The 12,915-nt window shown below is 40.4% G+C and overlaps 1 protein-coding gene across 4 annotated transcripts in view; it reads right to left on the bottom strand.

The window, feature by feature from the left end:
* LOC109969434 (metabotropic glutamate receptor 4-like) overlaps nucleotides 1-12,915 on the bottom strand; it is a 181,772-nt gene that overhangs the window by 11,248 nt on the left and 157,609 nt on the right. The window lies entirely within an intron of this gene.

A 12,915-nucleotide genomic window follows, 5' to 3' on the forward strand; every position in this document is an offset into this window, starting at 1 on the left:
AGTAAATTATCTACTACCCTAGACATTTTGTCTACTTTCTTGTAACAAAAGTTTTTATCTATGTACAAGGCCACACCACCTCCCATCTTATTCTCTCTGTTTATGCATACCAAGTCATAGCCTTCAAGGTCAAAATCCATTCCTCTTACAGTGTTGATCCAAGTTTCCGTAATAGCAATTATATTAAAAGAAGGTTTTAGACTACTAAGATAATGTTTTATACTCTGAAAGTTTGCGTATAAACTTCTGCTATTAAAGTGAATTAGTGATAATTTGTTTTCAGTCTTGACATTGCTGTTAAACTGCTCATCCGTGTAATACTTGCAGTTATTTTCAGAGTTCTTTAAAAAGTTTTTTTCAGGGTCAAAATCTTCGTCCGGTTCATGATAATGAATTTCAGTATTTCCAATTGTGTTCAGTTCCAGCTCCAGTCCCTCAAAAACTATTAACTTCTGTAACAAATCGCTTGCCTCATTCCGTACATGGGTCATGCTTGTTGTTGTTGGCTCCAACGCTCATCTGCCATCGCAGATATCAATATACCTGCGTGTTTCTTCATACATCTGAGGGTCCAGCGACCCCTTCATACAAACAATATATTTATGTCTGGTATTTCAACAGATAGCATCAAGGTAATACCATAAAAAAATCTCTCCCTATACTGCATCACAGAGCTACTGTGCATTTGCTTATAAATGGAGCCCTGTTTTCATTGCCAGGCCAACCCCATTGTTCAATCCATTAATTTGTTTCCTCCTGAATGCATTGCACCTGAGTGTTGCAACAACGGTGTTCATAAAAGCAAGCTGCTGTATCTCTGACATACCTATCGTCACACTGTCATCAACAAATCTTGCTTGAGGCAAAACATAACACAGATGAAGCAGTGTAGGGCAGCAGTAAAGCAGTGGGGATCAATGAATATATACAGTATATGATGTGAATAGTTTTAAAAGATCCCCCATCTCTGCCTACAGCAAGCACAACACAACTGAATGATGGCATCTGTGAGAACTGATGATATAGGATTAATTTGCGGGTTAATATATGTAAACAATCTATTTTCACTTGGGACTCTTGAGAGTTTTTGCTTCAGGAGATGACTTGTAAAATTCATTTAAACTGCAGAATTCTCATCCTAAAATAATCTACTGCATTATTTCTCAGCATGCCATGGAAACATTCAGTAGAGTGGCTTGCTGCATGAAATTTCACTATAATTGCACTCTAATTAAGCTAATAAACAAATAGAAGCCTTAGGGGACACAATAATACAGCTTCATGGGAGAATGTCATTTATAAAGATCGCAATCCTGTGGCCTTTATTAGCTTCACGACCTGTTCTGCCATTATTAGAGCATCCTGAGGTCAATGGCTGAGACCCAGAAGGCTGCTGTGCTGTAGTCCTAATGAACCCAACAACTGCTCTCCGTCCAAGTCCGAGATATTGCTCAACTCCCCATGGTCTGTGGCATCAATCTTCATTATGTATTACTGGGCCTTTGGGGACATTAGCGTGAATAATGCTGTTTATCTTTGGACTGAAAGGAGACGGAGAGAATGGGAAGGGACCAGAGGGGTGGTAACAGGTAGCAGGGATGAACACTGAACACAGTCACAAGCACATTCCTGTCTGACATCTGTGCTTATTGAACTCCCTGCTACTCCCACTCTGTCTGACTAAAGCGCTAACAGCAGTTTTTTTTGTTGTTGAGTTGACAATGCCAGTAGTGTGATGGAGCCTTCATAGAGAAATAAACAAAACCACCTAATTCATCAGTCCATTCATGCACTGTAATGGCAGGACCTCTTTGTGTGGGCTGATTGAATTTGACCTGAGCCTACCTGTACTGTGCAGCCTCATTCCCATACATGCTATTGTCCAATGCCCCTCCTCTTGCCTCTGTTTTCGCGACAGCCAATGATTTAGACTGTTCCTCCAGGTAAGCAGGTGTCATGTCTATTCCTGAAGCTAGCATACTGCTTGGTGATCATGCTGCATTGATAGACCAGATGTCCCTGTTTGAGTGATAGTGAAAACCTCCCATGGCATTCGTTGCAGTTATCCTGGCACCAGATGACAAATAAATGACTGTGCTTGTAATGCTGAGGCAGAGGCCTGCTGTAAACTGGTGATATGCGCATATGTGGTTAGATAAGGTAAATCAAGACCCGGAGGAAGTGGAGCAGTTAATTGCTCTGAAAGACATGTCAACGTGGGCTGCGAGCCTTTGTAGGGCCTGTCATATAGTAGGATGATTGTGAGGTGTGTCTGCTTTGACATGTTAATTCCTTGAATAGGAACACTGTTTATGTAAGAGCTCAGAGAATCAGTCGGGGGGGGGGGGTTTGCCCACTTAAGTTGCAATAAAGCCAACAAGTCCTTCAAATGAATGACAAAATATGTTGGCTGTACTGTAACTGCCCTTCAGAACGTCACGTACAGTATTTCATTATGTGTGTGTACCCACCCATGGGTACTGGCGCAAAAACAGTCCTGCTAGGGTTCAGACAAGATCAGGGTCTGGGTTCAAGTAAATATTCTGATAAGGTTAGGAGATCTTTGTTGTCATCATACACTTAGGAAATGACTGTAGTCACGGTTAAAAAGAAACCAAGCAGTCTCCCATGTTAAAGTGTACCTAAACCTAAGCCACTTTTTTCAGCTGAAAACCAATAGTGCTGATTCAGGTCCAAATCTTGCTGTCTACAGGTTGAAACCCACTTAATGCAACAGAGTTTTGTTATTAGCTGATCTGGTGGCAGGTGACAAGCACGGTGCCACTTTTTGTCACAAGCCAACCAAACAACCCCACCTTTTCCTCACTGGCCTCCCCACCCGCTCCTATAAGATGAACAAGCTTGCACTGCTAAATTTAGCCTACCTTGATAGCTAACCAAAGGTGCTGTTGTGTCATGTTAATTTGGAATCTAAATCTATGTCTGTGCCCATTACCTGCTGCCTAACATTGTCTAGCTGTCCTGTGAGGTCAATTGAGGTTGGTAAAGTGATGAATATTGCAGTAATTTGGCTGTGCTGTAACCACAAGAGTGGGTAATGTAGCAAAAGTCGGTAACATTAGCCTATACCCTTATTCAGTGGTCGTTGCAGTTGATGAGATTTGTTCAGAATGTTGGTTTGACTAATAGTTTTGCATGTTTAAAATTTATTAACAAGTTTATTTTTAAGTACATAGATGGTATAGGAGACTAGGAAAATGGGATCGATGTTTTTATGTTTTTTAAGAGTTTATAGACAATATGATTAATTGGAAATTGATAAATAATGCTTAGGTGCACCCTTACACTATTTCCTCCTTTGCTCATGACAGACAAGAGTTACAATTCCTACAACCCATAGAAAGTGTTGTCACTTTGTCACTTGGATGTAAAAAAACAGGTTGTTAGGGCGTGATGAAATGACTGACGCCTGGAAGTGCAGTCGCTTAAAAGCAACTTTTGGCTGATATGATTATTTTCTCAGTGGTACAGTGACGTTCTGGTTAGTGCTGTCGCCTCACAGCAAGAAGGTTCCGGGTTCAAACCCGGGCTGACCCAGGGCCTTTCTGGGCAGAGTTTGCATGTGTGGCTTCCGCCCACAGTCCAAAAACATGCAGCTTAGGTTGACTGGTGACTCTGAATGGAGTGTGTGTGTGTGGTTAGTTGTATACTTGTGAGCCCTGTGATAGACTGGCGACCTGTCCAGGGTGGACCCCCCCTCTTGCCCAGTGTCAGCTGGGATTGGCTCCAGCCCCCCTGTGACCCTATTCAGGAATAAGCATTGCAGAGAATGGATGGAAGGATGGATGGATTATTCTCTTTGAAGAAGGAAAAAATTCCCTAAAGCTAAATTTCTGTTTTGTGTTCCATTTCTTGTCATACCTTCACATCGCTCAGGGCAGTAGTAGAAGTTTTCTAACTGATGAAAGTGGAAATCCCAGACATTGCGTGTACAGTTTTTTACAGGAAATGATAATTAATGAGTGACTAATATAATTTGGAGCAAGAGTGTCTTATACAGTATAAAGCTTGCATGAGAAAAGTTTTTCAGGATTTATAAATTAAATTCATCTGAAGTATGGAAAAAAAGAGTAGGACTTTGCTTACCCTTCAAAGATTTTTTTCACTTCTGTTTTACTATTCAAAGCCATACTAGCTAATGGATTATCTCATCCTCTAAAAAAGCTGTTCTGTCTCTTTGTGGTTGTATAATTCCCTTTCATCTTCAGAGAGAGGAGGTGGAATGATTAAACAAAGAGCATGCTGATGTCCATGGCTGCTGGTGACATGTGACTTAAGATGTGCAACATTCACATTAAAAAATGTGTACTTTGCACTTGGACTGCTTTCTCTTTAGCATCTAGGATAGGGCTGGGCGACAAGGCTTATGTACAGATCAAAAGTTAGGCATTTGTTTATAACAGTTATCGATGAGGTTATTATCGTAATAATTAGTATTATTGTTTTACCGACCTAGCCCTAATCAGGAATATATAGGGATGATATATATGTAACAGACACTCCATTTATATTAGGGTCAGAAGGTTTCTCTTTTCTTTTTTTAACATGTAGAAGCTGTTACTTAGTTTTAGTGTTTCCATCAGTGGATTTATGGGTAAGAGAAGGCCGGTATGCAGAATCAAAGCCGTCTGGGCATTGTGCTGTTAACATAATTTGAAGCATACAAAAATATGTCATTGTTTTGCTGGTCACACACTGCATTATTAATGTAATGCAATTGGCTGCAGTCATATGTAGATTTCCCGCAATGCTGTAGACTATAGAAATAGGATGCTGAGCATGACACAGTGCAAGCACTTGGTCTCTCAAGAATGTTTTTCCAAAGAGGTAACAGCCAGCTTTTCCAGGGCAGCTTTTTCATGTATTGTTTTGTTTAATCCCAGAGGGGAGGAGGTACGGATTAATTTGTGGCATCTGTCAGACCCATGCTGGCGCTGCTGATAGTGTCCATGCCAGTAGGAGACTATTCCCTCATCACTGTCCTCTCTTGTAGCCACCGAGCCCCTTTTGTTACACTGCCAAAAGACCTCTTTCAATTGGATCAACACATTTCTACTGTGCCATTGTTGTACCCTTTGGCTTTGTACCCAGACTGTCTCCTCTCAATGTAAGTTCAAGCCCAGCCTCCATTTCCATGTCCCTTTTTGGATTTTGACCTGTAACCTCCCAGTGCTCCAACTGGATGTGATCCAGGTCCATGGTTCATGAGGTCAGGCACATTGATTTGACATGGAACTATGAGTGTGAGCTTGTTTGTGTAAACAGCTTAAGGGTCTGTAATCCACTGTGGCATACAGCCGTCACATATATGCAGGTCAAAGGCTTGTGTGCTACCTGGAGAGTTATTAAAGAATGCATTCAAGTTGTGCCTTGGTAGAATGTGTATTCACAGTCTGGGACTTCCACATGGCATCTCCATGAAGTTGTTTTTATCAGCTGAGTTATGTTATTCTCATTTCTAACAGGCAGTGTTTCATATTTGAATAAGAAAAATTAGTTTTTGTATTAAACTGAGGTACAAATTAAAAAACTTCTCAAGTGCAATTAAAATTTTAGTATTAACATCACATTTTAAAAATATTTAATTACAAATAAAAGTCTAGATAATTGTAGAAATGTACTGATGAATGTAAAGTACTCATTATGCACAATGCGGTCACTATTCACAATTATTCACAAATGTAATTAAAGTATTCCTAAGATGTAAATTGAATTGCAATGTAGCTGGCTGTCGCTGGGTTCTGGCAGTGCTGTAGTTCTCGGAGCGTGTTGTGTTGTGTTGAGCTGGACAGGTGCGAGATACACTGTTGCGTTGAGACTCCAGTTTCAGATTTCTACCACTGAATTTTGACTAGTCATACAATATCTTATTTTCAAAAAGATAATTAAGATTTCTTCTAAATGTACCAAATTAAAGATCTCTTAATTGGAATTATGGTTGTTCAAAATTCCATTAAAGCTATCGTTAATTACAGATATCTGGAATTTACATTTCAAATAGGCAAGTCTGAATTGCAGATATCTTAAATGATACTTTTGACTAGTCGTAAATTTACTGTAGATATTTGAAACATGAATTCTGTCGATCTAATAAATACTAATGATGTGTGATTATGGACTGTCTTGCACAGCAGGGTGTACAGCAGCATTACAGTAATCTTTAATTGACACCAGCCTCACTGATGGCTTTCCTACAGCTGTATCAGCAGTGGTGGAAAAATATTGTTTATTTAAGTAAAAGTAGCAATACTACAGTGTAAAAATACAAGTAAAAGTCCTTTATTCAAAATGTTACTTAAAAGGCAACACTACCAAATACTAATAGTGTATGTAAACTTCTGACCCACTAGGAATGTGATGAAAGGAATAACATCATTTTTCCCCACTATTATTCTGGCATTTGACATTCTTAAAATAAAGCAGTGATCCTGACTGAAGACAGGGAGTGTTCATAGGACTATATATCAGGAGTTGTGAAAAACTGACTTTAAATGTAATTGGCTATGGAGTATAGTAACTTCTGACTTCAACTGTATATAAGAGAGGGGATTTTCTTTCCCTGTATCTTTTTCTCCTACCAGTTATGTATTCCATTCCTAAACTGGCAATGGCAAAGCTATTTAGAAGTACTGCATATACAGTGGGTACGGAAAGTATTCAGACCCCCTTAAATTTTTCACTCTGTTATATTGCAGCCATATGCTAAAATCATTTAAGTTCATTTTTTTCCTCATTAATGTACACACAGCACCCCATATTGACAGATAAACACAGAATTTTTGACATTTTTGCAGATTTATTAAAAAAGAAAAACTGAAATATCACATGGTCATAAGTATTCAGACCCTTTGCTGTGACACTCATATATTTAACTTAGGCTCTGTCCATTTCATCTGATCATCCCTGAGATGGTTCTACACCTTCATTTGAGTCCAACTGTGTTTGATTATACTGATTGGATGTGATTAGGAAAGCCACACACCTGTCTACATAAGACCCTACAGCTCACAGTGCATGTCAGAGCAAATGAGAATCATGAGGTCAAAGGAACTGCCTGAAGAGCTCAGAGACAGAATTGTGGCAAGGCACAGATCTGGCCAAGGTTACAAAAAAAATTTCTGCTGCACTTAAGGTTCCAAAGAGCACAGTGGCCTCCATAATCCTTAAATGGAAGACGTTTGGGACGACCAGAACCCTTCCTAGAGCTGGCCGTCCGGCCAAACTGAGCTATCGGGGGAGAAGAGCCTTGGTGAGAGAGGTACAGAAGAACCCAAAGATGACTGTGGCTGAGCTCCAGAGATGCAGTCGGGAGATGGGAGAAAGTTGTAAAAAGTCAACCATCACTGCAGCCCTCCACCAGTCGGGGCTTTAGGGCAGAGTGCCCCGACGGAAGCCTCTCCTCAGTGCAAGACACATGAAAGCCTGCATGGAGTTTGCTAAAAAACACCTGAAGGACTCCAAGATGGTGAGAAATAAGATTCTCTGGTCTGATGAGACCAAGATAGAACTTTTTGGCCTTAATTCTAAGCGGTATGTGTGGAGAAAACCAGGCACTGCTCATCACCTGTCCAATACAGTCCCAACAGTGAAGCATGGTGGTGGCAGCATCATGCTATGGGGGTGTTTTTCAGCTGCAGGGACAGGACGACTGGTTGCAATCGAGGGAAGGATGAATGCGGCCAAGTACAGGGATATCCTGGACGAAAACCTTCTCCAGAGTGCTCAGGACCTCAGACTGGGCCGAAGGTTCACCTTCAAACAAGACAATGACCCTAAGCACACAGCTAAAATAACGAAGGAGTGGCTTCACAACAACTCCGTGACTGTTCTTAAATGGTGGCTGTATTAGCTCAAAAGGCTGCTTCTACTAAATACTGAGCAAAGGGTCTGAATACTTATGACCATATGATATTTCAGTTTTTCTTTTTTAATAAATCTGCAAAAATGTAAAAAATTCTGTTTTTCTGTCAATATGGGGTGCTGTGTGTACATTAATGAGGAAAAAAATGAACTTAAATGGTTTTAGCATATGGCTGCAATATAACAAAGAGTGAAAAATTTAAGGGGGTCTGAATACTTTCCGTACCCACTGTATGTCTGCCATATTTGTAGGCACAATTGAAAAAGTGTGTGTGAGTAAGGAGGCCTCCAAACCTGACTCAGCTCCACCAGTTCAGGAGGAATGGGGTAAATCTCCATCAGCTTACTGTAAGAAGCTTGTGGAAGGCTTCCTGAAATGTTTGACCCAAGTTAAACAATTAAGTAAAAGTGCAAAAAATTACCATAAACAAAAGTACTCATTATGCAGAATGACACATTTCACATTAATGTATATAATTGGATTATAATTATTTAAGCATTGTGTACATCACATTTAATGTTACAGCTGGTAAAAGTGGAGCTAACATTAACTACTCTATATACTTATAATTTTAAGTACTTTCCATACTGCTGGGTAGCTTGTGAATGTCCCACTGGGGATCAATAGAATTTAATAATACTGTGGCGACCCTGACCGGCCGCTGATGTTCGTGTGTTCTGTTGTGTGCAACTGGGTTTGACACTGTTGTGAAAGCTGTGCATGTATTGGTTACCGCTGTTTTTCTGCGAAATGCCGCGCTGTTCTGGCCAATGTGGGATGGGGGGAGGAACAGGTGCGGGAGGGTATAAGAGGGATGACAGGTGGGCGTGTTGGTTTGGTTCTGTTGGCGGGCGATGGTGAAGTTCTGGGAGATGTGTTGTTTATTCTTTTATTATTTTCTTGAGAGAGCACATGGTGCCAGTTCAGACAGCGTTTTCATTTGTCTCCATAATGCATTGCAATAAAACCACAAAAAGACAAACCGGGTGTTCTCCTCCTTGTTGAGCCAGGTGCCGGCACACTGCTGGCTAGTTAACTGTCAAGTATAGGACAGGGTCAGACCAGCTCCTCTCAACCGAGCCAGCGGTTGTCACAATACTGTATTTTTTTCAATAATCTGTGGTAAAAGCAACTAAATTTATCAAATGCATGTTGTGCTGTAAAATGTACAGTATTTGCCTCTAAAATGTAGTGAAGTCAAAGCAAAAAAAGAGGCAATAAGTACAATAGAGGTACATCAAAATTGTACTTATGTACATACTAGCTACTTTCCACCTCTGTATCAGAGCGGCCCTGCTAATCCAGTGTTAAACTTTATTTCATGTCACATATTAGTTATTATTCAAATTCTGGAGTAACAATCTTTAGGAACTGCTGCAGCTCCTCTTGATTTTTCAAAGCTTAATTTCTCTCATCTCTTTGTGTTCACAGGTTTTGTGAGGATGGACATCCAAGGCCCAAATCAGCAAGTATGACAAAAAACTGGTAAGTGAATTGCCCATGTAGTATCCTCCACCCAGAAGTTCATTGTATTTCACTAGTAGTGAAAGGTAACACTGTCCCCCACTAACTGTGTCAGTCTGCAGTTTAGTGTTGAGTGCGTAGCGTAGCCAAGAGTAGAAATACAGGAATAAAATATGGAGTTAAAAGACATAAAAAAAATTAAAAAAAACCGCTAGCAGGGCTGAATGATTAATAATTTTCAATTCACAAAAGGTGCGATTTAAACTGCCATTGAAATGTGGTTTTAAGTGCTATAGATTCTAAACAATCTGAGCGGCGTCCGACCGACTTCAGGAGCGCACACTCTGCCCCTGCTCCGCAGGCTTCACGTGGACTCTGCAGATTAAATGAGTGCGTAGAACAAGACAGACCAGTAAGAGTTACTTTGGTGCTGCTGGCGCACTAAAAATAGCTACAGGAGTCAGCAAAACCAGGCGTCAACGATCAAGAGACAACACTGACGTTAAAGCGAAACAGCAGGCTACATCGGTCCTCTGGACCTGTTTTGGTTTTACACCAGAGGTTGCACACCAGGAATGTGCTGAAGCTACCTGGCTAAAGTGGTGACAATGTAAGGTAATGCCACAAATTAATTCCAGCATTAAAAAAGCACAACACAGTTGCCATATGTCCTTTATAAAACAGGGCCGTCAGTTTCGATAAAAAAATACTCTGTGCTTGCCGTATTTGCTGTACAAGTTTGCCCATACTGAATCAAAAAAGGATGCAATTTCTCATTTTAAATGCTTACATCTATTGTCCACAGTGGATGAAACCATTGTAATATTAAGTAAAATTAACCCAGTTTAGAAAAGCTCTGAATTCAGGATCTTTGTCATGGTGGGAGCTGAGGGTTGGGTTCCTTGCTGTTCAATTTGCTTTGTATTAAATTGCATTTTTATTTTACACTTTCCTCTCCATAACTAGTTATTTGGCTGAAGACTAGAGAGTGTCAAACTGGACAATACAGCTGTGAAGACAAAACAGGCATCTTTTCCTCTTTCACTCATAAAATTCTGCAGACCTGAGGCCATCACAGACTTTGAGTAGTTTATTTGTGTATTAGAATTTCAGATGAAACCAGAGCATAAAACTAAGCTATACACCATCACCCTGCTAAACAAACTCAGTCTAGCTTCCTTATGCTATAGGTGTTTATGCTGGATTCACTGGGAGCTGTGGTCCCGAATCTGTTGACTGCACATTTACTGCTGCTAGATGTGCTGAAGTATTTGAAGCATTTAATATTTTTTTGAACTTCTTTTCTCTGCCACCGTTGTTTTCTAAAAACTTGATTCATGTAAAATGAGTTAACCATACTCACTGCTACTCCCTCAGTGTTTAACAGTGATAATGGTATGACGGTAACCAGGTGGCAGAGACGCAGGGCTGAACTGACAATTAGTGGGGGGGACGGGGGGTGAGGAGGAGCCAGCAGACTGTGCTGCTACACATGCGTAAAGATGACAGAGCCTGTCTTTCTTTCTCATCTCACAGCTTTTCTAAACTGGTTAGGTTTTACTTAATATTACAAAGTTTTCACCACTGTGGGCAATAGATGTAAGCATTTTGCATCCTGTACCGATTTGATACAGAACAACACAGAGTGTATTATTCATTGAAATGGAAGATCCTGTAATGTAAGAGACAGACAGCAACTGTGTTGTGCTTTTTTTTAATGCTGGAATTAATTTGTGGTTCTACTTTGCATTGTCTCTACCTTAGCGAGGCAAGTTCAGCACATTCCCTATGTAACCTTTTGTCTAAAACCAACTTAGGTCCAGAGGACCAACGCAGCCTCCTGTTTCTGCTGGCACTAATGTCAATCGACGCTTGGTTTTGCTGACTCCTGTACCTACTTTTAGTGCAGCTAGCAGCACCAAAGTGAAACTTACTGCTGTGTCTTTTCTTGTTTCACTCATTAACTCTGCAGGTTCACAAAGTCTTCCGGAATGCACCTCAGATTGTTTTGAATCTGTGGCTTTTAAAACCACATTTCAATAGCAGTTTAAATCACAGCTTTTGAGATTTGAAAATCATGTTCTGTTAAATTGCAATTTTGATTTGAAAACAATCATTCAGCCATAGTTTTTAGATTATATTGAAGTCAATAATACACAATTAAATGCCCCAGAGAACGAGAGAGCAATCATATGGAAGCTCTGTATATGAGTTGAATGATGTTTACTTGTCCCCAAAGAGGGGGTGTCAGGCCATTTTCCAGACCTAACCTATCCTTGAAAACAAAGCATCCCTGAACCCTACTGTCACCCAAGCAAAGAGCAGATATGTGGCTTGACAGCACAGCATCTGCATTGTGTTGGCTCGGGTGAAGCAGTGGCTGTCCCACCTGGGTTATAGTGGCAATCACCTCTGAGAGCCGGGTCCGCTCAGTTGTCCAATCACTGACACTGACCTAGTTGGAAGTTTAGTGGTATTATGACAGTTTTAAAATCTTCTGTATTATATACACCGATCAGGCATATAACATTCTGACCACCTGTACATCTGTATGCACTTCAGTGCAACACATCTGCCTTAACATCTGTGTTTATGAAGCTCAAAATGTTTGTTTTGGATGAGATTGTCATAAATGTATAAATTCAATTATATGTTTATTATTGCAGTTATAGTTAAAGATGGTGTTGTATTGGACTACATTATATTCAGAGGGGTCTGTATATTTGTATCTTGCCCATTGACATACATGAGAAGGTCAGAATATTAGGAACACCTCTGAATATAATGTGGTCCAGTACACCACCACCGACACCAACTATGGCCTCAATAATGAACATATAAATGAATTTAAACATTTGACAATCTTCACCATAAACAAACATTTTGAGCTTCATGAACACAAATGTTAAGGCAGAAGTGTTGCATTGAAGTGCATACAGATGTACAGGTGGTCAGAATGTTGTGCCTGATCGCTGTATGTTTGAGATGTTTGTTTTGTATGTCATCTTTTTCTATTTTCAGCTGCTACCGTTAGGGGTCGCCACAGCGAATCATCAGTTGTCACCCAACTGACGATGCGTATGCTAAACTTGGCATGTTTTACACCAGATGCCCTTCCAGCTGAAGTCTACTTTAGCCGCCAGTCAACTTAACCTACATGTCTCTGGACTGGGGGAGGAAGCCGGAGCACCTGGAGAGAACCCACGCAAGCACAGGGAGAACATGCAGACTCCACACAGAAAGGCACCAGGTCAGCCCGGGGTGCGAACCCGGAACCTTCTTGCTGTGAGGCGACAACTTGTTTTGTATGTAAAGTCTGTTTGTTATTTAAAAAGCAGAATATTCATTAAATAAACGGTTTACAACACTGCAGCATATCCTAATATTATTGTATGTTACGTGGATGAATTAAATGCATTTTTTGAACAACAGCTTAATGTCGTCTTGTTTTGAAATGTATTTTCCAGTTGTTGCGGTGAGTAACTCAGATAACAGTAAGAACAGAGGAATCCTGTGATATACAGATAAGTTTCAATTAATGGTAAAACTGTCAACAGCAAAGACAGAAG

This window comes from Monopterus albus, unplaced genomic scaffold (genome assembly GCF_001952655.1).
Source record: "Monopterus albus unplaced genomic scaffold, M_albus_1.0 scaffold1.1, whole genome shotgun sequence".
In the NCBI taxonomy this organism is placed as follows: Eukaryota; Metazoa; Chordata; class Actinopteri; order Synbranchiformes; family Synbranchidae; genus Monopterus; species Monopterus albus.